Below are 23758 nucleotides of genomic sequence, written 5' to 3'. Positions count from 1 at the left end.
AGGCATAAGGCCCTGAGTTCAAATCCCAATACTGCCAAAATAAATTAATTAAATAAGTAAATAAAAAATAAAATGCATATAAAGAATGTAAACTTCCCCATTTTGGGGAAATTGTGGCTTTCATGAATGGATCTAAGGAAATTTTCCCTTCATAAATTCCTTCCTCCATTAAAAAATATAGGGATGTATTAAAATTATACATTACAACTGTGTTGGTATAAAAGTAAATACAAAATGGGCATTGTGACACACACCTGTAATCCTAGCACTTGGGAGGCAGAGGCAAGAGGATAGTGAGTTTGAAAGCAGTCTGAGCTACACAGTGAGAACCTGTCTCAAAAAACAAAAACAAAAACAGATAAATACAGTCTCTGATTTAGAACAGTTTGACTTACAATGTTTCAACTTTACAACAATGTGAAAACAATACACACCAGTAGAAACCCTCATTTGAATTTTGAATTTGAGTCTTCTCCCATACTAGCAATAAGTGGAATGACCCCCTTAGCCACAGCTCCCCCACCACCACAATCACGGAAAAAAAAAAAAAAACAAGAATGCACTGTGCTGTGTTACTAAGCCAGAATCCCCAGTAGGTATATTCAGTGCATTTTTATTCATATTTTCAACTTAAAATAGGCTTAATGGGACCCATCCTAATTGAAGGAGCCTCTGTATATTATTTTAGAACTATGTGGAGGTGACAGTCACAAAACATTGAGGAAGTACTAAATGTCACCATTGTCACTTTCCAGTACTTGGTTTTATGATGTGAATTTCACCTCGATTTAAAAACGGATCTCAATATCATATATAAGAACATTTTCTTTGGCCTAAACGTTTACCATTTTCTTCTGATTTTAAAAGAAATGAAAATGTTTCCATGGCTCCTTAAAAAATATGGTGGGCTCTGGGCTCTGGGCCTCCTTGCCTGGGGGAGAAACCAGCCTGACCTACATAAGACCTCTTAGCAAAAAAAAAAAAAACGTGGCAGTGTCCCTGGGCCAGGTGTGCTGAGAGTTCTATTCATTCTTCTGGAAGAATGCACAGGTCTGTCTCCCACTGGCCACAAAGAATGGGAGAGAATAGAGGGTGGGAAGGATGGAAGTGAAGCCCTGTTTGGCAGCAGCTCTGTTCCTCCACCTAGGGCCACATCTCCCTTGGGACAGTAAGCTGCCCTGAGTCCCTTCCCTGTTTTTCAGTCCTGGGATGGTAACAGCTCACTCCAGCCCCCAGATACGGACCCCATGTGCAGGCCCCCAACTTGGTTCATTTCCCTTAGCCCTGCTCACATCTTTGAACAGTTCTTAAGGACTCCTTAAGGGGTTGGAGATGCGGCTCAGAGGGAGAAGGATTGCCTGGGTTCCATCCCCAGCACTGCAAAGAAAAAGTGAGAGGGAGGAAAAGAGGGCAAGAGAGAAAAAGAGAGAGGGAAGGACTGGGATTTAAGGTCTTCTCACTTCTCCTCCCTTTTGAATGTGCTGTCTGAATCACAACCAATACACCAGATCCATCTGACTCTTGGGGGAAAATATCCTAAGCCAAAGGAAGATGTTCAATATTGTATCCTATGCTGGACTCAGTACCTATGTGGTCTCCTGGGATTCTAGCACCTATTTAGACAACCTGACACTGAGTGTGATGGCGCACACCTGTAATCCCAGCACTCAGGAGGCAAGAGGATAAGGAATCTGAGGCCAGACTGGGCTACATATCAAGTTCCAGGTCATCCCAGGCTACATAATGAGACTCTGTCCCCAAAAGAAAATTAGAGAGGGAGAGGGAGAGAGACAGACAGAAAATGTGGCTTACCCAGCTATATTCTGAGGAATCACAGCTCCCACCCCCAGTCCTACCTCTTTTCACCCCTGGTGCCTGAATTCGTACAGGGCAGGGCTGGTAGACTCTTAATGGTTTCAGCATCACCTTTAAAAAAAGTCCCCAGAGTTTTTTTTTTTTTACTGTCTCGGACTGTGGCTGCTTTTCTGGGCTCACTGTCTTCCTTATCTTCCTCTGCTCTTCACCCCTTTCAAAGGGATGGGACATCTGTCTGGGCCTTCCAGGCCCTACACCCTCCGGACCTAGGGTCTGGTTTCCACTGCCAAGCCCTGGACTGGAGGAGTGGCTCAAGTGGTAGAACACCTGTCTAGCAAGCATGAGGTCTTGAGATCAAACCCCAGTACCGCCAAAAAGAAAAACAAAAACAAAAAGCCAATGCCAAACTCCAGTCAGGATCTTGCTCCAAATGGACAGGTCACCTGAAACCTGGATGCTGCTTTTTACCTTGCTGTGAAAAATCATAGACACAGGAAATGATCAGCCCCTCCCTGTCCTCTGGAATATTCTGTCCCCAGTTACCAAATGGTAACATGAAGTTGCTCAGAGCAAGTGCTCAGCTGAGAGCCAAACTAGACAGGAACACCCTGAAACCTGGAGTTATCGTTCCTTTTTCTTCCTTATAAGATGCACTACAGTCGCCTCTCTGCAGCTCTGCATCCACGGATCAAAAATATTCAATGGTGAGCTGTGTGCTTACCACATGTAAGGCCCTGGGTTCAATTCCCAACACCAAAATAAAGAAAATTTTTAAATTTGCATCTGCCCAATTGTGGTGGTGCACACCAGTAATCCCAGTACTTTGGAGGCAGAGGTAGGAGCTCAAGTTCAAGTCCAGCCTGTGCTACATAGTAAGTTCAAGACCATAGTAAGACCCTGTCTCAAAAAAAAAAAAAGTGGTACCAGTGGCTCAAACCTGTAAATCCTAGATATCTGCGAGACTGAAATCTAGAGGATCAAGATTCAAGGCCAATCTGGGCAAACAGTTTAAGAGACCCCATTTCCAAAATAACCACATCAAGATGGACTGGAGGCGTGGTTCAAGTGGTAGAGCACCTGCTTTCCAAGTGTAAAGCCCTGAGTTCAAAGCCCAGTCCCAGCACAACAACTGCATCTGTACTGATCATGTACAGACTTTGTTTTCCTTATCATTATTCTCTGAACAATTTAACAACTATGCACGTAGCATTTATATTGTGTTACATATTATAAGCAATCTAGAGATAAATTATACAAAGGATGTGAATAGATTTTATGCAAATACTACACTATTTTTTATAAGGGACTTGAGCATCCAAAGCTTTTTGTATCTCTAGGAATCCTGGCACCAGTCCTCTACGGATACGTAAGGACAACTGTATTGTGCCAGAGTGGACAAGTCATACACTGTGGGCCAAATCCACTGCTTGTTTTTCACAATAAAGTTTTATTGGCACATGACCACATTCATTCATTATGTGTTATGTACAGCTGCTTTCAAGCTACAAAGGCACAGTTGAAACAGAGATTGAATGGGCTAAAGAGCTGAAAATATTTACTCTCTGGCCCTTAATTTAAAAAAGTGCGACCCCCAGCCTAGATATAAACACACTTCAAACACCACCTCCACCTTGTCAAACTGGTCCACAACTGCTGTGTGACTTAGATGGCTCAACACAGAACCTGGCACTCAGAACAGCACAGGGTGACCGTGAAATAGATGTCAGATGTGTTTGACAAAGAGTAGAAACACAACAGACAATCAAAGATAGAGAAAAATGCTCAGGTGGGAGGAAGGCTGTCTTCCTGTCCACCTTTCTCAGTCCTGTCTGCAATACTGTAAATACATATTGAAATCTGCCAAATTAAAATAATGTTAATTTTCCGCTCGGGAGGCTAAGGCAGGAGGATCATGAGTTCAAGGCCAGCCTGGGCTACAGTCAAAAATATATATTAATTTTTCTCTTTTCTTATTTTAATTGACACAATAATTGTACATATTTATGGGTCCTTTGTGATCATTCAAAACATGAATACAATGTATAATATTCAAATCAGGACTTCTTATGTCTTTTTTTTTTTGGTCAGTACTGGGGTTTGAACTCAGGGCCTTATGTTTACTAGGCAAGTGTTCTACCACTTGAGCCCTACCCCAATCCTAGGATTTCCATCTCTTTAAACGTTTATCACTCTTTTGTGTTGGTGCTCTTTGAATCTTCTAGTTCTTATAAAATACATAATAAATTGTTGAAAATAACAGTCACCCTGCTGTGCTGGAGAACACCAGAATTTACTCCTCCTATGTAACTGGATTTTCATCCTTTTTTCTAACCTCACTCCATCCCTCCTCCCTATCCCATTTCCACCCTCTGGTAATTGCTGTTCTACTCTCTATTTCTATAAGATTGACTTTTTCTGCTTCCACATGAGAACTTGCAGTATTTGTCTCTTCTATACCTAGCCTATTTTTAATTTTTAAAAACACCTGATTTTAAATGGGTTTCCCAGGACTTTGACCTGCACCTGGGCCTTCCTGGGTGTCTCTTGGACCTCTGGACTATTCTTCCCTCACCCTAGGCTCTGTATTTTCTAGTCTTTCCTAGAAAGGGTTCTAGTTTCTTGGCCCTGTCTCTTAGGCTTCTTGCTCAAGAAATGGCCCTTGTAGCATCCCCAGTCTGCCACCAACTGCATGGCCACATGGCAACTGAAAAAAAAAAAAAAATATATATATATATATATATATATATACATATACTCAAGGGGCCAGGTTGTTTTATAATAAACTTTTGGGAGAAAGAAACACAGTTGTTTCCATTGACCCCTTGACCCCACACTGGCTCTGGACGATGGACAGAACATCACAGAGTGTGGAAAGGTGTGGGATAGCACGTTCATCCATAAAGAGAACTTTTTTGCTACTTCATGGCTGGCTGATCCCAAAAGCAGAAACAATGTGGCCTTTGCTGGGTCACCTTCAGCACACAGCAAAAGCACATGGAGCTCTGTTTTCCATTTAACTTGAGCTGTGAGTTAAAATGGGCTTATCTTCTCCCTTTCCTGCTTCCACTTCCAGCCTGTAATGTAACTTAGGGCTGCTCAGAATTCTTCTCTTACCACAAGTGAGCAAAGCCAGGATGCTTTCTTTACAGTTAAACTCATCACTGTGATAGACAGAGAAGGGAGGGAGGGAGGGAGGGAGAGATAGGATGGAAGTCATGCACATCACACACATACCTTAACACCTACCCACGCAGGCCTCTCATGTGCAGTGGACACACACACAACCCCGCAAAGACACATAGTCATGCACACTCTCCAAACACACAACTACACACACACCTTCGGATATGCAAGCGCACACATGCAGTGTCAGCCATGCAGTTCTGCACACCACACACGCACACACCCATGCACATTCTTGCACACCATCAGATACACAGCCACGCACCTCCAGAAATGCAGTTCTATGCACGCAGTGTCAGTCATAAAATTCCTACAGGCACATACAAACACGTTTGTCACATTCATGCACACCATCAGACACACGACCACACACACACTTCACTACACAACTACCTCCTCACAAATTAAACTCCGCACAGGCAATGACATTGATAAATTTAAGGCACAAAACTTACGATATTAAAATTCATCCTAACATCATTCAGTCAGCCACACACAGCTTCAGTAAGGCAACCGTGCTCAGAAACTCAGTCTCTTCTCTGTCCCTCCTTACAGTCTCTCCTCTCTCTCTCTCTCTCTCTCTCTCTCCCTCTCTCTCTCTTTCTCTCTCATACACACACACACACACACACACACACACACACACACACACACACACACTTTCACTCCACGACAGGTGTGTCTGGAGTTGGGGGCCCTCACCCCACAGGGAAGGGAAGGGAGCCCTGTACGTGCAGAAGGCATCAGGCACCTAAGTGTTGAGGCCACCACTGGAAAGGAACATGGGGAGGTGGGCAGGGGAGGGGGACGCGGGGTAACCATAGCGACAGGAAACTCACCAGGGCGAGCTGGGGTAGGGAGGGCGGCAGCGACGACCTTAAGGGACAGAAAGACAAAAGGCAGCCGAAAGCTGGGGACCCGGGCGCCCGCAGGGCCGAGGTCTGCCGAGCTCGGGGCCCGCGCGGTTCCCACTCACCCGCGTCCGAAGCGGCGGACGGCCTCCCGCGCCTCGGCCTGCGCGCTGCGCCCGGATCAGGAGCCGGAGCCCGGCGAAGCGCCCGGCCGGGGCCGCGGGGACCCGCCAGGGACGGTGCAGCGCTGGCGCGGGGCGCGGAGCCGGGACGCGCTCTGTGCAGCAGGCGGGATCGGGGCTGGCAGTGCGCTCACGTGGACGCGGGGGCGTAGGGGGGGACCGGGGCACTGGGGGAGGCGGGATCCCCTCCGGGATGTCCCCCCCTCCACCCCCTACCCTACCCCCGCGACCAGCCAGGCTGCGCACCGCGGGAGCCGGGGCATCGCGTGTTTGGGGAGGGAGGGAACGCAAGGTGGGCGGGGGTGAGTGGCCTCTCCGCCTTCAGCCTCCGCCCCCGGTTAGCAGCCGCGCCTTCCAGCGCCGCCTCCCTCCCGAGCTCTCGGTGGCCGCGTGTCCCCTCCCCCGGGGATCGCGGGGACCCGGGCCTGGCACCGTTGGGCCCGCGCGCGCGGCCTCAGCGCTGGTCTGGGGCAGCTCCGGGCCCCGCTGCTCCCTCCCGCGCCCATCCGGGCCTTGGCCACCTGGTCGCTGGGTGGCTTTGAGCCAGCCGCTGTCCCTCTCGGAGCCCGGCCTTTCCATTCTAACAAAGGAGATGGATGACTCGGTCATCCCTGAGAAAATTAAAGCTGAGAAAAGGAAAGCGCAAGGCTCGGGACAGCTTGAAGCCCTGTACAAACGCCACACGTTAATCATGGCTGTTCTCATTGTAATTAATATCATTCCCGGCTCTCGGTAGGGTGCTCAGAACGGGGTATATCCGCATTTCCTCTCCAATCGCACAGACTTGGCTGCTGCCAGCATCTTCCGCCTCTTCTGACAGGTGAAAGGTCCCGGTCAGAACTCAGGTGCACTATAAAGAAAGTATAAAATCATTTTCAGGCTATGTGTATAAGGTGTATATGGAACATAACTGAGTTTTTTGTTTAGACTTGGAGCCCATTCCCAAGATAGCTTATTATGTGTTTGGAAATATTCCAAAATCTGAAGAAAAAAATTCTGAAATATTTCTGGTCCCAATTTTTTTTTTTTTTTTTTTTTTTTTGGCGGCACAGGGGCTTGGATTCAGGGCCTGTGCACTTGCTACGCAGGCAGTACACCACTTGAGCCACTCCACCAGTCCTTTGTGCTTTATTTTCCAAACAGCCTCTCACATTTGTGCCTGGGCCACCCTGACCCTAGATCCTCCACTCCAAGCTTTCTATCAATTGTAATGGTGTCTTACCGACTTTCTGCCCAGGCTGGACTCCAAGCGCAATCCTTGTGATCTCTGCCTACCACATAGCTGGAATTACAGCCGAGTATCATCACACCTGGCCTCCAAACATATCTGATGATGGATATTCAATCTGTGTAAAGGAAAAAAGTGAAGAAATCCAAATAGAGTATGGGCTTCAATTAGTAATGATGTATCCACATCCATAATAGCTAATAATATGCCAATATCACAATGCATTGATACAATGATATCTAATTGCACAAATGTACCATCCTAATGAGCGATCTTAATAATAGGTGAAACTAGGTCAAGGGGGTATGTTATCTTTTCAATTTTTCTATAACTCTAAAACTTCTTGAGAAACGGTCATAACGAACAGACACGGTGGTTCATGCCAGTAATCCAGCTACTTGGGAATCAGAGATAAGAGGATCATGGTTTGAGGCCAGTCCAGGCAAAAAGTTCAGGAGACTTTCTCAAAGAACAAGCTGGGCATGGTTGTGTGTGCCTGTAATCCAAGCTACATTAGAAGTTGAGGTAGGAAGATGTGGTCCAAGGCTAGCCCCAGGAAAAAGAGTGAGACCCTACCTGAAAAATAACTGAAGCAATAAGGACTGTGGGTGTGGCTCAAGTGGTAGAGCACCTGTCTAGCAAGCACAAGGCTCTGTGTTCAAACACCAGTGCTGCCAAAAAAAAGAAAAAGAAATTATGCCTTAATTTAAAAGGTCATGGAGGACTCCAAAGAGTTTTAATTCGTGTAGGTGATCCATGTTAATCTTTACTGTGTTCTAAATTAAAACTGAAAAAGGATGTAAATATCCATTTATGCATTTTAACATAGTAAGAAGAAAGCCACTATGTATTAACATGAAATAGCAAATAACTATTTTCCAAAACTAGAAAAATATAGTGATTGTCATTGTTTAGCCCTTTTTCAAATTGCCTTAATGTCTAGCTATATAGAAAGATAAATTCTCACTCAATTCATCATCATTACTCATGGATGCTATATTTGCAAATTCACCTCCATTTCTTTTGTAGAACTGAAGTTTGAACTCAAGGCTTTGCTCTTTCAAAGCAGGAGCTCTACCATTTAAGCCACACCTCTGGTCCATTTTGCTCTGGTTATTTTAGAGATGGGGGGTCTTGTGAACTACCTTGACTGGGCTGCCCTCCAACCCCTATCCTCCTAATCTCAGCCTCCCAAGTAGCTAGGATTATAAGCATGAGCCACTTGTGCCCAGCTCACCTACTCTTTAAAATGAATTTATAGCCCCCCAATGAATACCTATGGAACTTTCACAGTCATTCTGGAACATACATAGAGTTTTTAAAAAAAAAGTTTTGAGGGACTGGTATTGTAGCTCAGTAGTGGAGCACATGCCTGGCAACAATAACCAAAAAAAAAATCGATATTAAAGTAACACAAAATAAGGTTACATTTCATCAATTAACAAAAACACTGCTGGTCACCAATGGCTGACACCTGTAATCCTAGCTACTCAGAAGGATCTTGGTTCAAAGCCAGCCTGGAGAAACAGTTCAGAGACCCTATCTCAAAACAACCCATTACAAAACAGGGCTGGCAGACTGGCTTGAGTGGTAGAGTACCTCCCTAGCAAGTGTGAGCCCCTGAGTTCAAACCCCAGTCCCACAAGAAAAAAAGACAAAAGCTTGTGACTTGGCACTCACAGACACTTAACCCTACATTTCTCCCAAGGAGCAATGGTTCAGTATTTACTAATTCAGTATTCCCAGCAGCTTTACAAAACAAAACTGCCATGAAACATTGGAACTGACTGTATTCACTGCATTGAGTATGTCAGCATGTATTGTTTTGGCTGAAATACCCAGAAAATTTAACCTCACACAGACACATGGTTGGGAAATGGATAAAGTTGCCTTGTTTCGGCTTTTTTGTTTTGTTTTGTTTTGTTGGGTGCCGGGAATGGAACCTAGGGCCTGTGTATTAGGCAAGCACCAGCTACTGAGCAACACCCCCAGACAATGAATGAGTATTTTAAACAGTATTTTAAATGATTGTGGCTATTCTTTGAAACTATGCCAAAACCCTACACATTTTAGTTTCTTAAAGGCTAATTGCAATGTTGAATCTAAGCTTTTGTACTCTATGAACATTAAAAACCAGTAAGCACATACTCTGCACACATTCAACTTTGGAGCATACTTTAAAAAACTATGAGATCACTGAATTGCACAGATACCCCAAATACAAATGCATTTCATTATTCAATGTTAAAAGGCCACATTTGTTTTGGTTTTTATTTTTATCATTGTACTGGAGGTACATTGTGATATTTACAATAGTTCTTATAATATGTTATAGTTGAATTCATCCCTTCCATCATTCTCTTTTACCCTCCCCTCCCCCATTCCTGGAACAGTTTCAGCAGGTCTCATTTTTCCATTTACATACATGACTACACAGTATTTGCACCATATTCACCCTTCTACACACTTTCCCCACCTCCTTCCCACTCCCATTGAAACCAACCCCCAGACAGGACCTGTTTTACCTTCCTTTTCTCTGTTTTTATTTTTTTTAAAAATCATTTTTGTTTGTTTAAGATAGGGAGTTGTGACATACATATTATATGTATATTATAACCCAAATTGGCTCATATCCTCTATTTTTCTTATTTCTACCTTAGTCCCTTTATTATGGTAATTTCAAGAGGTTTAAAAATTCTATACTCATTCTTGTATAGAAAGTACATCAACAATATTCACCCTAACTTCTTTCTTTAACCCTCCCTCTCTTGTATGTGACTCCCCTTAGCATGACCTGTTTTTCATAATATTGCTGTATTTGTGTTAGGTCTATATTCCACAAATGGAGAAAACATGTGACCTTTGGCTTTCTGATCCTGTCTAACTTCACTTAAGATGATGTTCTCTAGTTCCATCCGTTTACCTGCAAACGACAAAGTTTCATTCTTCTTTGTGGCTGAATAAAATCCCATTGTGTATAAATACCACATTTTCTTAATCCATTCATCAGTATTGGGCATCTGGGCTGTTTCCATAGCTTAGATATTGTGAATAAAGCTGCAATAAAAATGGGTGTGCAGGTGAAAATACCACATTTGTAAATATTACCACCAATCTCATGGGAAATCTTTAAGTGCTGAGAAGCTGTCAAGAGCACAGTGGTTAAATACAAGTTTTTCAGAAGTCTAATTTTCAATGAAAAGTTCACATATTATCACTGATGATGAAAAACATTGTCAGTTGTCCTTGAAGTGACAGGCACATTTCTTTCATTTTTGCATAAATGCCTGCCAAATATCCATAATAACCAAATATAAAAATAATCCAGGTTTGTCTAAAAAACGGGATCCCATAAAAATAAGGCTAATTCTGCTTGCAATTTATTTATTTATTTTTCAGGGATGTGGAAGGAACCCAGTGCCTCACACATGCTAGGCAAGTGCTCTTCCACTGACCCACACTTGCAGGTCTTTGGTTTTGTGATTTACACACAGGATTTATGTCGTGAAGAGAGCAGCCACAGTACTTCAGTGTGTTGCAAATGCTTTATAGCATATATCCCATTTTGTCATAGGAAATATTCAAAAGACACACTCAAGAGTCAAGATTTTGGGCTGGAGGAGTGGCTAAGTGGTAGAACAACTGCCTCACAAGCTCAAAGCCCTGGGTTCAAATCCCATTGCTGCCAAAAACATAAAAGGCAAGATTTTATAAAAGGAATAACTCTTATTGCCTTATCTAGTACATACATTTAAGTAAGACAAAATAATTTTTAAAAAATACACACCCAAAGAAAGGATGCACAGTGGAAAACAGACAGGCACAAAAAGCCCTACAACATAGGATTCTATTTATATGAAATATGAAAAATAGGTGAATCTACCAAGACATAGATTGGTGATTGCCAGGGGCTGGGAGAGGGCAATGGGGAGCGATTGCTAATAACCTGATGGGGTTTTTTCTTTAGAGTGATGGAAATGCTCTGAATTACCTGATGGTGGTAACAGTTGCACAACACTGTCATGAATTTACTAAATGCCGCTGAACTGTGCTCTTTGAAGTGGTTCACTTTTGGAGGGCAGTACTGCGATTTGAACTCAGGGCCTTTGCTTGCTAGGCAGATGTTCTGACCACTTGAACTACTCCACCAGACCTGAAATGGTTCGTTTTAGATGACATGAATTTTGCCCAATAAAACAAAAGTCAGAGAGTGCCCCAAAACTCAGCATTTAAGATAAATAATATTTCAATGCAATGTTTTTCAATGCTGCAAGGTCAACAAGACAAACCCTGTGTGTTCACCAAAAACATCACCTCTAGCAAACCCAGTATTAGAGGTGCTGCATGTAATCCACCAAGAATAAAATATCAGCATGTTAAATAAAGATGATGCTGTCATTCCTGATGCTTCCTTGTGCCTTGGGCTCTCAGTTTACTTAGCTCTATATTACGACTGATTCTACCTTTAACATTTTGATATTTTGTTCATCATGGATTTTTTTTAGCATTTTTTAAAATTACTGACATTGGAGTATTATTTAGCTAATTACTAAGTTTGGAGAGGCTTCCTGACATTTTGCACACAAGGCAAGTATCATAGCCCCTACCCTGGCTCTGTAAGTCTCTCATCCTCTGGACCCTATACAGATACAGAGGAGATCAAAGAGGTTAAATGGCAGGCCACAGCGTTAATACACAGGGAGGCCAAGATTTGACACCAAGTCTGCCTTGCTCAAAAGTCCAGCCAGCTCAGGTCCACTCTGACCTCGGCTCCAGGTCTGACCCAGCTCAGGCAGAGCATCCCTGGCCATCCCAGATGACTGCCAGGTGGGGCCTGAGCAATGGCTGGGCCAAGAGGAGCCTGAGGTGGAAGAATCAAGGCTAATTCCTCTGAGAAAAGCACCTCCTATCAATTAATTAGGGCAGAGCTGGCCTGAGGCATCCCCGAAGCCCCCAGAGTCATTAAGGGAGAGGGGGGCATCTCATTATGGGCTGGCTGCTTCCCTGCTGTGCCCAGGGCCCCAGAGCGTACTAAGGAGGGGGGGAGGGGCAGAGCGCCCTCTCCTGAGGCCCCTAACCCTTTCCTCCAGGACCAGAGTGGCCTGATATGCAAGTGAAGTGTCTAAACACAGAAGCAGACTTTCAGGGGATTAAAAAAAAAAGGGGGGGGGGGGAAGAGGGAGTCAGAAATGACAAACTAAGTATTGCTCCCAAATTCAGTCTGCATTTGTGTCTATATTTATATGAAATATGCAGAACAGGCAAATCCACAAAGACAGAAAGTTACTGGAGGTAGGGGGAAAGGGGATGACTGCTAATGAGGACGTGGTTGATTTTGGGGTAATGAATATCTAGTTCTTGAACTAGTTAGGGTGGTGGCTGCACAACATTGTGATTGTAGTCCATACTACTGAGTTGTGCATTTTTGTTGTTTATTAGCATAAATTAAAATGGTACAAAGGGGGTTCACGGTGATATTTACACATGAGCATATAATGTACTTTGACCAAAATCACCCCTCTATACTACTTTTTAACATCCCCCCATTCCCTTCCCTTCCCCTTTTTTGTGGTTCTAAGGTCTGAACTCAGGGCCTCACACTTGCAAAGCAGGTGCTCTACCACTTGTGCCACATCTCCAATCCATTTTGCTCTGGTTAATTTGGAGATGGGGTCTGGCAAACTGTTTGCTGGGGCTGACCTTGAAACATGATCCTCCGGATCTCAGCCTCCCAAGGAGCTAGCAGGGGGCTAGTTTTTAGTTTCTTGAGGAAACTCCAGACTGATTTCCACAGTGGCTGCACTAATTTACATTCCCAAATTGTATAGTTTCAAACAGTCAACTTTTATCTTATGTGGATTTTTACAATTAAAGAAAAAAACAGTCTCACTATTAGACCATTTAAAAAAGAATTAAAAAAAAAAAAAAGAATGAAATTCTGTCATTTGCAAACACATGGACGGCCTAGAGGACATTATGCTCAGTGCAATAAGCCAGATACAGAAAAACAAATGTCACATGCCCTCACCCATACAGAATTTTAAAAGTTGACCACATAGAAGTAGAGAGAATTGAGGTCAGCAAAGGCTGGGAGGTTTAGGGAGGAGGAGAGGGAGTTGAAGGATGGTCGGCAAAAGATACATAATGACAGGTAGGAGGAATGAATTTCAGAACAGCCATGGTACAGCAAAATGACTGTAGTTAGTAACAATATATTGTAATCTTAAAAAATGTAGAGAGAGGGTGTTAACTGCTGCCATCAGACAGAGAGAAAAAGAAACCATGTGAAGTAATGCATTTGTTACTTAGTTTGACTTAACCTTTGCATAAAATATATAGTCAGTCCTTCATATCCGAGGGTTCAAACAACCTTGGATAGAAAATAACTGCAAAAAATGGCATCTGAGCCAGGCGAGGTGGCTCATACCTGAAATCCTAGCTACTCAGGAGGTGGAGATCAAGAAGATTGCAGTTCAAGGCTAGACCAGGAAAAGTTAGCAAGACCCCATCTCAACAAATAAGCCAGGTGTAGTGCACATGCCTGTTAACATAGCTATGCAAGAAAGATTGTGGCCCAAACTGACCCAGGCAAAAAATGGGAGATCCTAGTTTAAAAATAACTAAAGCAAAAAGAGCTATCAGCTTGGCTAAAGTGGTAGAGCACCTGCCTCACAAGCATAAAACCCCAAGTTCAAACCCCAGTACTGCAAAAAAAAAAAATTGCATCTGTACTGAACATGTAGACTTCTTTTCTTGTCATTATTTCCTATACAATATTGTAGAATGACTACTTACATATTGATGTAAATAGTTGTTCAATATATCTATAACACATTGACTTAAGTATTATAAGTCATCTAGGGTGGGTATAAGTCTACAGAAGGATTGTGTAGCTTCTATGCAAATGCTACACCATTGTATATAAGGAATTTAGCATCCACAGATTTTGGTATCCATGGGGACTCTGGAGCCAATCCCCTTAGGATATCAAGGGGTGACTGTATACTTGGTACACAGCATGGTGCCTCACGCCTATAGTCCTAGCTACTTGGGAGGCTGAGATCAGGAGGATCACAGTTCAAAGCCAGCCCAGGCAAAAAGTTCATGAGACCCTATCTTAACCAACGGCTGGCATGGTGGTGTATACCTGTCATCCTGGCTACATGAGGAAACACAAGTAGGAGGATAGCAGTCCAAGCCTGCCTGGTCATAAAGTGAGACCTGATCTCAAACATAACCAACAGCAAAAAAAGACTGGCAGAGCGGCTCAAGAGGAAGAGTGCCTACCCAGCAAGCATGAGAGCCTGAATTCAACTCCCAGTACCACCCAAAAAAATCATGTAATACACAATGAAAACACATAGTGTTATCTGTCAGTTTAAAATTTTTTTTTTAAAAATCTACCTCCTTCGAGTTCACGATTATTTATTCAGCATTTATTAACATCTATTTCGAGCCTGGCATTGTTCTGAGAGAGGAAACCTGGCCCTGTCTTCAGAGTGAGCTCTTCATGAGAAAAGGTCCTGCACACCAATGTTTACTGCAGCACTATTCACAACAGTCAAGTCATGGAATCAGTCCAGGTGCCCAACAACCAATGAACAGATAAAGAAAATATGGCATAGACATTCAATGGAGTATTATTCAGTCATAAGATGAATGAAGTGATTTCATTTGCAAGAAAATGAATGGAACCAGAGATCATGTTAAGCAAAATAAGCCAGACTGAGGAAGATAAATATCACATGTTTTCTAACATATACAGAATCTGGATTTTTTTTTAAAAATACATGAAAGTAGAAGAAGAGCTATTTGGTGAGAGAGGGGCAAAAGAGGGTGATGGAAAGGGGAATATGATTGAAGTACATAGTATCCGTGTATGAAAATATCATAATGAAACCCATTATTTTGTACAATAAATAAAAAATTAAATTTTTGAAAAGGAACAGTGCTCAGTAATACAAATACAGCAATATTATGAAAAACAGGTCAAGCTAAAGAGAGGTCACATACAAGAGGGGAAGGGTAAAAGAAGGAAGTTAAGAAGGTGAGTACGGTTGATGTATTTTCTAAACAAGAATAAATACAGAATTTTTAAATCTGTTGAAACCACCATAAGAAGGGGACTAATGTAAAAAAGAAGAAAAATAGAGGAGATGAAACAATTCAGGTTATAATACATATATATATGGCAATGTCACAAGAAAACTCCCTGCAGAGCTATCTCAAACAAACGAAATGTCATTTTTTTTCTTTTACAAAATCAGAGAACAGGAGGGCAGAACAGGTCCTGCTGGGGGGAGTTGGTAACAGTGGGAGCGGGGAGGATGTGGGGAAAGTGTGTAGGAGGGTGAATATGGTGCAAATATTGTGTGGTCATGTATGTAAATGGAAAAATGGGACCTGTTGAAACTGTTCCAGGAATGCAGAGAAAGGGATAAAGGAGAATGATAGAGAAGGTAATATATTTGATATGTTGTAAGAACTTTTGTAAATGCCACAATGTACCCCCACCCAGCACAAAAAAAAATGGTGCTCAGTCTTTCCACGTAGCCTCCAGGGACATCCTCTTTCCATCCTCCCCTTGTTCTGTGTCCAGGCATGCAGAGCCTCATGGACCACACCAAGTGCCCCTCACTCTAACTTCTAGTTGGAGTTAAGCCAAGGGAAATCTTGTGTGAGGTCAGAGGGATGGAGGGAAGTTAGGTGGCAGTATTTGCTACCTGGGGCCCCTCCCGGCAGAGTGGCTGTGTCTTAGTCTGTGGATCAGTGGTACCCACAGACAGCAGAGACACCATTGACTGGTGAAGACAGACAATAAAAGCTCAGGGAAATCATCAACATCATTTCAGAGAGAGATAACTGCTCAACGTGCAATGGATCATCATCATCATTGCTATATCATTGTGATCATCACCACCACTGTCATTACCACCACCACCATCACCACCATCTATATCATCATTTCTACCATCATCCTCACCATCTCCATCATCACCATAGCCATGAGCATCACCACCACCACCACCGCACCATCACCATCATCACCATTTCCATCAAGTCATCACTATCATCATCAGACAGCACTGTCCAGGTCTAAGTATGACAGCTCCTTGGTTCCCCATCTTGCATGGTTTCCAACCCCCCTACCACACCTCTATTAAACTCACCTCAAAAAAGCCAGTTTGTGGGACTGGTGGAGTGATTCAAGTGGTAGAAGAAGCCTAGCAAGCATAAGGCCCTGAGTTCAAACCTCAGTACTGCCAAAAAAAAAAAAAAAAGCTGCTTCTTCCTGAGGCTCTCTCTAGACAGGTATCCACAAGAAGAAGCTAAAAAAAGTTACAAACAGCTAGAAATAGCATAAAAGCACTCTTTGTTTAATTGCATTTCACTTTATTGTGCATCACAGATACTACATTTCTTACAAATTGAACACCTCTGGTGCCATTTTTCAAACAGCTCAGTTGATGGTAGCATTTTTAGCAATAAATTAAGGTGTGTGCACTTTTCAGATATGATACACATTTGGTAGACTGTAGTGTAGTGTAGATATAACATTGTTGGCAGTTCTGGGATGGAACTCAGGGCTTGCTCATGCTAGGCAAGCACTCTACTACTGAGCTCCACCTTCAGCCCATAAATATAACTTTCACATGCACTAGGAAGCTAAAAAGTTAGTATGACAGCCTTTATTGCAATATTTGTTCTGTTGTAGTCTGGAACCAAACCCACAATATATGTCAGGTCTGTTTGTGCTGTCACAATGGAGTATCATTCAGCCTTCAAAAAGAAGGGAATTCTGCCATGTGAACCTGAAGGATGTTATGTTGAGTGCAATAAGCCAGAGCAGAAAGACAAATACAGCATAATCTCATGGATAGGGGAAAGCTAAAGAAGTTATCTCATGGAAGTAAAAGTAAAATGATGGTTACTACAGGCTGGGGTGTTTGGAAGCAGGGCAGATGTTGGTCAAAGGATACAAAATTTCAGTTAGGAGGAATAGGTTCACGAGATGTATTGTACAAAACAGTGAGTATACTTAATAATATATTAGATTCTTTAAAAATGCTGAGCTTGGGTATAAAAGGTTCTCTCTCCAAAATGTGAGGAAAAGCATATGTTAATTAGCTAGAATTAGTCATTCCTCAATGTTTATATACTTCAAAACATCATCTTTATACAAGAAAAATATATAAAAAATATATATATCTGTCAACTTAAAAATACATAAATGATTTATTAAGAATTCCAGATCCCCAATGTTGATGGAAATCATTGTATTATGTTGCAAGAATGCACAAAGATAAAAACTGACATTAGCAAAAGAAAGAGGGAGCCAGGCATGGTGGTGCACACCTGTAATCCCAGCACGTGGGAGGTTGTGGCAGAGGATCTTGAGTTCCAGGCCAGCTTGAGTACTTAGTAACAACCTATCTCAAAAAATGGAAGGAAGGAAGAAAGAAAAGAAGGGAGGGATGGAGGGAAGGCGGGAGGAAAGAAGGAAGGAAGGAAGGAAGGAAGGAAGGAAGGAAGGGAGGAAGGGAGGGAGGAAGGGAGGGAGGAAGGGAGGGAGGAAGGAAAGAAGGGATTTTTAAAACATTTTTTACTATCAAGGTTATGCATGTTCAGTGTAGAAAATTTGAAAACTGTAAAAAGTGTGAAAGAACCCCTCTGAAATCACCCAAGTCCTACTTATAATCACAATCGGTACATTGGTGGACTGCTTTCCAGGTGGAGGTCATGTTTAGCATCATGCCTACAGGCTACAATACTGATGAACCTTGAGGACATTTTGCTAAGTGAAATAATCCAGGCACAAAAGAACAAATAGTTATGATTCTGCTTATATGAAACACCTTTATTGATCAAAACAGAGACAGAAAGGAGGACAGGGGCTCCCGGGGAGTGAGGAGTGAGGAAGAATGAAGGAAGAGAGGGAGGAATGGGTTTGCGGGGCACAGAGTTTTAGTTGGAGAAGATGGATGGTGGTGACGGTTGCATAATGCAATTGTACTTCATGCTCCTGAACTGTGCACTTAGAAATGGTTGAAATTGTCAATTTTACAGTATGCATATAAAAAATAAGAACATGCCATTTAGGCAATTCATTAGCCTGCCAGTGATGATGATGTTGATGAAGGTGGTTGTGGCGATGATCGTGATATTGACAGTGCTGATGATGGTGGTGGTGACGAAGATGGTGATGATAATGACCATGATGGTGTCTATGGTGGTGTTGGTAATGGTGGTGATGGTGGGAGAGGTGGAGATGATGACAATACTGATCATGGTGGTGACGATAGTGATGGTGGTGATGGTGGTGGTATTAAGTGGTGGTGGTAATGATGCCGGTATTGATGGTAGTGATGGTGCTGTTGGTGATGGTGGTGATGATGGCATTGGTGGTGGTGGTGATGATAGTGGTGTTGGTGATGGTAATGATGGTAATGATCATGGTGGTGATGGTGGTGGTGGTGGTGATGTTGATGATTACATTGATGATGGTGGTGATGATGGCAATGGTGGTGGTGATGATAGTGGTGTTGGTGATGGTGTTGATGGTGATGATAATGATCATGGTGGTGGTGATGGTGATGATGGTGGTGTTGGTGATGTTGATGATTACATTGATGATGATGGTGGTGATGGTTCATTGCACACTGAACAGTTATCTTTATCTGCAATAATCGTGATGATTTCTTTTAGCTTTTATTCTCTGTTTCACCACCCAATTGGAAGCTCCAGGGGAGATGGACTTTCTCTTGTCACTCTCCTCTCCTGGTTTTGTGCCTGACTCAAAGCAAGTATTCAGCTAAATAGCCACCCTCAGTATTTGCAGAGGTTGGTTCTAGGACCTCCCCATCCATGGACACCAAACTGCTTGAATGTTCAAGTTCCTTAAATAAATGGGGTCATATTTACATGAGCCTACAAATATCCACTCTTCAACATTATATCATCACTAGATGATTTAGGATACCTAACACAGTGTAGATTCTATGTAAACAGTTGTTATGTTCTATTGTTTAGGGAATTGCGACCATGGAAAACATCTGATCTGACATGTTCAGTACAGATGCAATTTTTCCCCCATGTTTTCCACATGACGTTGGTTGAACCCTTGGATATGGAGGGCTGTATATATTTTGTGAAAGGTTAAATCTAGTTAATTAACACAGCATTACATCACATAATTATCATTTTTGTGGTGAAAGCCCTTAATATCTACTCTTTGTATTTTCAAAGATTATGATATAACCAGGCACAGTGGCACATGCCTGTAGTCCTAGCTTCTTAGAAGACTGAGGTAAGAGGATGACTTGAGCCCACAAGTTCAAGACCAGCCTGGGCAACATAATAGGACCTTGTCTCCCAAATCAGGAGGAATGAAGGTATAGCTAGTGAAGAGCAATTTGCACCTATACAAGGTCCTGGGTTCCAACTCCAGCACCACCAAAAAATATGCCATTGTCATCATTACCATCATCATGATGGGCTGGCAGAGAGGCTCAAGCAGTAGAGTGCCTGCCTAGCAAGCCTGGGACCCTGAGTTCAGACCCCAGTACCACCAAAAAACAATCATCATAAACTATAGGCACCTTGTTGTACAATGGGCCTTTTTATTCCTCTGAATATGGCTAAACTGGGTCCTCCAGTCTTGAGTCCCTCATCAGGCTACAAGAAAGATGCCATCTGGAGTTGCAGGTTCACTTGGGTGGTTGATGGCAGTATTCATTTCCACATGGGGTATTGGACTGAGGGGCCTCAGGTCCTTGCTGGCTGTTAACTCAGTAACTTCTCTCAGTTCCTGGCAATATGGGGTCTTCATAGGGCAGCTAGCTAGCCACCTAACATGGTGGCTAGCTTCCTTCAGAAGCCAATATTCTGTTTGTTAGAAGAAAGTTACTAGGAAGGCTAGGTGTGGGGGCTCACACCTGTAATCCTAGCTACTCAAGAGGCAGAGATTTGGAGGATTGTGGTTGGAAGGAGTCTAGACAAAAAGTTCACAAAACCCTATCTCAATCAATAGTTGGGTATTGTGGCATCTGTGCAGGGAAGCACAAATAGGAGGCTTGTGGCTCAGGCCAGCCTAGGCATAAAGCAAGACCCTATCTCAAAAATAACCAGAGCAAAAAGGGCTGGAAGAATGGCTCAAGTGGTAAAGCACCTACCTAGGAAGCATAAGGCCCTGAGTTCAAATCCAGTACTGAAAGAAAGGAAAGAAAGAAAGTCACTAGGAAATGAATCTAACAAAGTCGTTCTCAGATGTAAAGAACAAAACAGTGATTCCAGAGACTGGGGAGGGTAGGGGGAGAGACGCATGAGGAGAGGTTAGTCAATGGGTACATAGATACAATTAGATAGGAAGAATGAGTTCTGGTGTTGTATTATACAGTAGGGTGTCCACAGTTAACAATAATGTAATGCATAGTTCTTTGTCTTACCACAAAGAAATGGTGAATGTTTGAGGCAACGGGTATGCTAACCACCCTGTTTCAATCATCGCATGTATATATATATTATATATACTACATATATACATATATGTAGTATATATAATATATATTATTGTATGTCAATTGAAAAGATAAAATTAATATGTTTTTAAAAATAAAATGGAATCATTATTTTAAAAAGAAGTGAGTCCTAGGAGGGGATTACACAGGGTATGAGGACCAACAGGTAGAGACCATTTGGTGTGATCTTCAAGAATACCTACCTCACCTAAAGAACATCATATGTGAGGAAGGGATGGTGAGCAACCAGCCAGTGAAGAGCAGAGAGTAGAAGTGAACAGAAAAAGTGTGAACAAATAAAAGGAAAGGGATTCAAGTTTCAGAGGGTCAACAATTTCAAATGCTACCAAAAGGTCAAGTTAAATGAAATGGAAAAGACACTATGGAATTTGCCAAATGCAAAAGGACATCCATAACCTTTGCTTGAATCATTTTAAGGCTACCAGTGGGTTTACAGCCATATGAATCAGCCCTTGTCACTTACTTGACCAATATGGTCATCATCTTGAGGTGACCAGGAAAAACCTCTCCTCAATGCCTGGGGCTTCCCAGGTCTCCTGACACCACTATCAAAAAAACGACCTCATTTCTGAAAGACAAAACAGATTCTAGGTCATATCCCCCTGGAATGAGAGACCAATTGATGTGATTATCTCCAAGAGAAAGGGGGGCACCTACTAAAAGTAGAAACTGGTGCCCCAGAAGGGAAGACATCGGGGAACCTAAAAAGGGGTCTCTGATAATTATCTGCCAAGATTTCAGAGTGAAGGGCATCTCCATGTAATTCCAAAAGAAAAAGAAGAGAAAAGAGCTAGAAGTTTTAGAAGGTTCTCTTTCCTCATCCATCCTTCTCTTTCACTCTACTTCACCCACAGACACAGTTCTGTTCCTTATTTTGCACTACTCATTATGTAGTGACCCCAGGTGACCCCAGATAAGATGACTGCAAAAAGGAATTTCTATGATGTGCCCTTTATTATTTAAAAAAAATCAGAGAGCTAATTTCACAAAGAAGTACAATTCCCCTTTGGCCTGAGTTAGAATATTTGGATTTTGATATGTTGGGAGGAGGGGGTGTGTATAACTACAAATTTTGTAGAAATGGATAGATAGATATAGATAGATAGATAGATAGATAGATAGATAGATAGATAGATAGAAAGATAGATAAATAGATAGATAAAGCAAGACAGACAGAACAGAGAGAGAGGAGAGAGAGGGGGTACAGAGAAGTGATTACAGTGAAATGAAGAACATGTTCAGAATAAGTTATCTCTGGATAGAAAAATTTTAAATGATTCTTACTCTCTTCATTATGGCCTCCTATATTTTACATTTTATACAGTATGCATGCATTACTTTCATAACACAAAAAAACAGGCTTTCTAGCTTAAAGCTTAAAGAATGCTAAAGAAATTTCCTAGACCTTAGGCACTATGAATAGACCTCCCTCTATATCAATGGGCCATTAGTTCCAGGACCCCCTCAAGTACCAAAATCCATGGATGCTGAAATCTCCTCTATAAAGTCAACCAGTATTTGCACAGAAGTTATGCACATCCTCCTGTAGCCTTTAAATCATCTTAGATGACTTAGAATATTGAGTAGAATATAAGGACTGTGTATATAGTCACTATACTCTATGGTTTAAGGAATAGTGAAAAGAAAAAAAATCTGTACCTATTCAGTACTGACACAATTTTTTCTGCATATTTCCCATCCACAGTCATTTGGATTCAGGGGTGTGAAATCCACAGATGCAGAGGCTGACTGTGTAATATTGCTGTACCATTTTTCAGATGTCATCATTTCTGATCAGTTACACATCATTGAATCTCCTGGAGACAAAACTAATCTCAGGCCTGGGATCAATAGTTCCTTCCAGTACCTGCTATCTTACACTTCCATCACTGTGACAAAATGCGTGAGAAAATCAATGTAAAGGAGGAATGATTTATTTTGGAGAGGTTTCAGTCAAGGGTCACTTGGCTCTATTGGGCCTGTGGTGAGGCAGAGCATCATGGCAGGATCATGTGGTAGAGCAAAACTGTTTACTTCAAATGGTGGCCAGGAAGCAAAGGGAGAGAGGAAGGGAGAGGTCAGGGACAAAATGCACCCTTCAAGGGCATGCCCCCTTGAAATTAGTGACCTAATTTCTCCAACTAAAGTTTCTACCACCTCCCTAGAGCCCATTAAGCTATGGACCCATCAACAGATAAATCCTTGGATGAGGTCAGAGGCCTCATGATCCAGTTACCAAAGGCCACATGTCTGAACTCTGCCGCTTTGGAGATCAAGCCTTCAACACGTAAGTTTTTAGGTGACATTTCAGATCCATACTATGATGGTTGCCAACCCAGGGGTGACCAGCAGGCTTTCAAAGTAGAACAGACAATGATTCACCATTTCCTCAAATGCAAGCACACATGTCAAGCCAGAGAGATGTCTAAAACGGCCCATCAAAACCAGGAGCTAGAGTGAGTTTTGGGAGCTGGTATAGAGTCAAAACCAGGATGGGGAGATGCACATGAGAAATTGAAAACATAAGGCAATGGTTGACACTAATATCAATGCTTGAAAAATGACCAGTGGCTCATGCCTGTAATCCTAGCTACTCAGGAGGCAGAGATCAGGAGGATCACAGTTCCAAGCCAGCCCAAGCAAATAGCTTGTGAGACCCTATCTTGAGAAAACCCATCACAAAAAGACCTGGTGAAGTGGCTCAAGATGAAGGCCCTGAGTTCAAAGTCAGTACCACAAAAAAAAAAAGAAAATAGTGTTATATACTAACTGTGTTAAAACAATAAAAATTCAGAATGATGTGGTACATCTGCAGAATGGAGTTATTACTCAATCATAAAGAATGAAATCATGTCATTGGCAGGAAAATGGATGGAACTGGAGATCATCATGGATTTTACACAGCACTTACCATTTGTCAGCCACAGGGTTGGAAGCTTCACTCATCATGAATTCATTTCA

At 42.4% G+C, this 23758-nt stretch overlaps 1 protein-coding gene across 7 annotated transcripts in view; it reads right to left on the bottom strand.

The window, feature by feature from the left end:
• The window catches only part of Slc1a6 (solute carrier family 1 member 6), a 45910-nt gene extending 22152 nt beyond the window's left edge, over positions 1-23758 (bottom strand). For 4 of the 7 annotated variants that reach the window (XM_074053901.1, XM_074053898.1, XM_074053903.1 and 1 more), the window contains exons 1-3: positions 10183-10316; positions 7254-7377; positions 5838-6881 (exon numbers count right to left, since the gene is read on the bottom strand). The gene's annotated coding sequence lies outside the window, so the exon portion shown is untranslated. Of the gene's footprint in view, positions 1-254; positions 331-5837; positions 6882-7253; positions 7378-10182; positions 10317-23708 lie in introns of those variants that run through there. The other 3 variants (XM_074053904.1, XM_074053899.1, XM_074053900.1) reach the window with 3 other exon arrangements.

The sequence above is a fragment of the Castor canadensis genome, chromosome 14 (assembly GCF_047511655.1).
Source record: "Castor canadensis chromosome 14, mCasCan1.hap1v2, whole genome shotgun sequence".
NCBI classification, from domain to species: domain Eukaryota; kingdom Metazoa; phylum Chordata; class Mammalia; order Rodentia; family Castoridae; genus Castor; species Castor canadensis.
The sequence above is the reverse complement of the archived record's forward strand: the minus strand, read 5'-3'. Positions and strand labels throughout refer to the sequence as shown.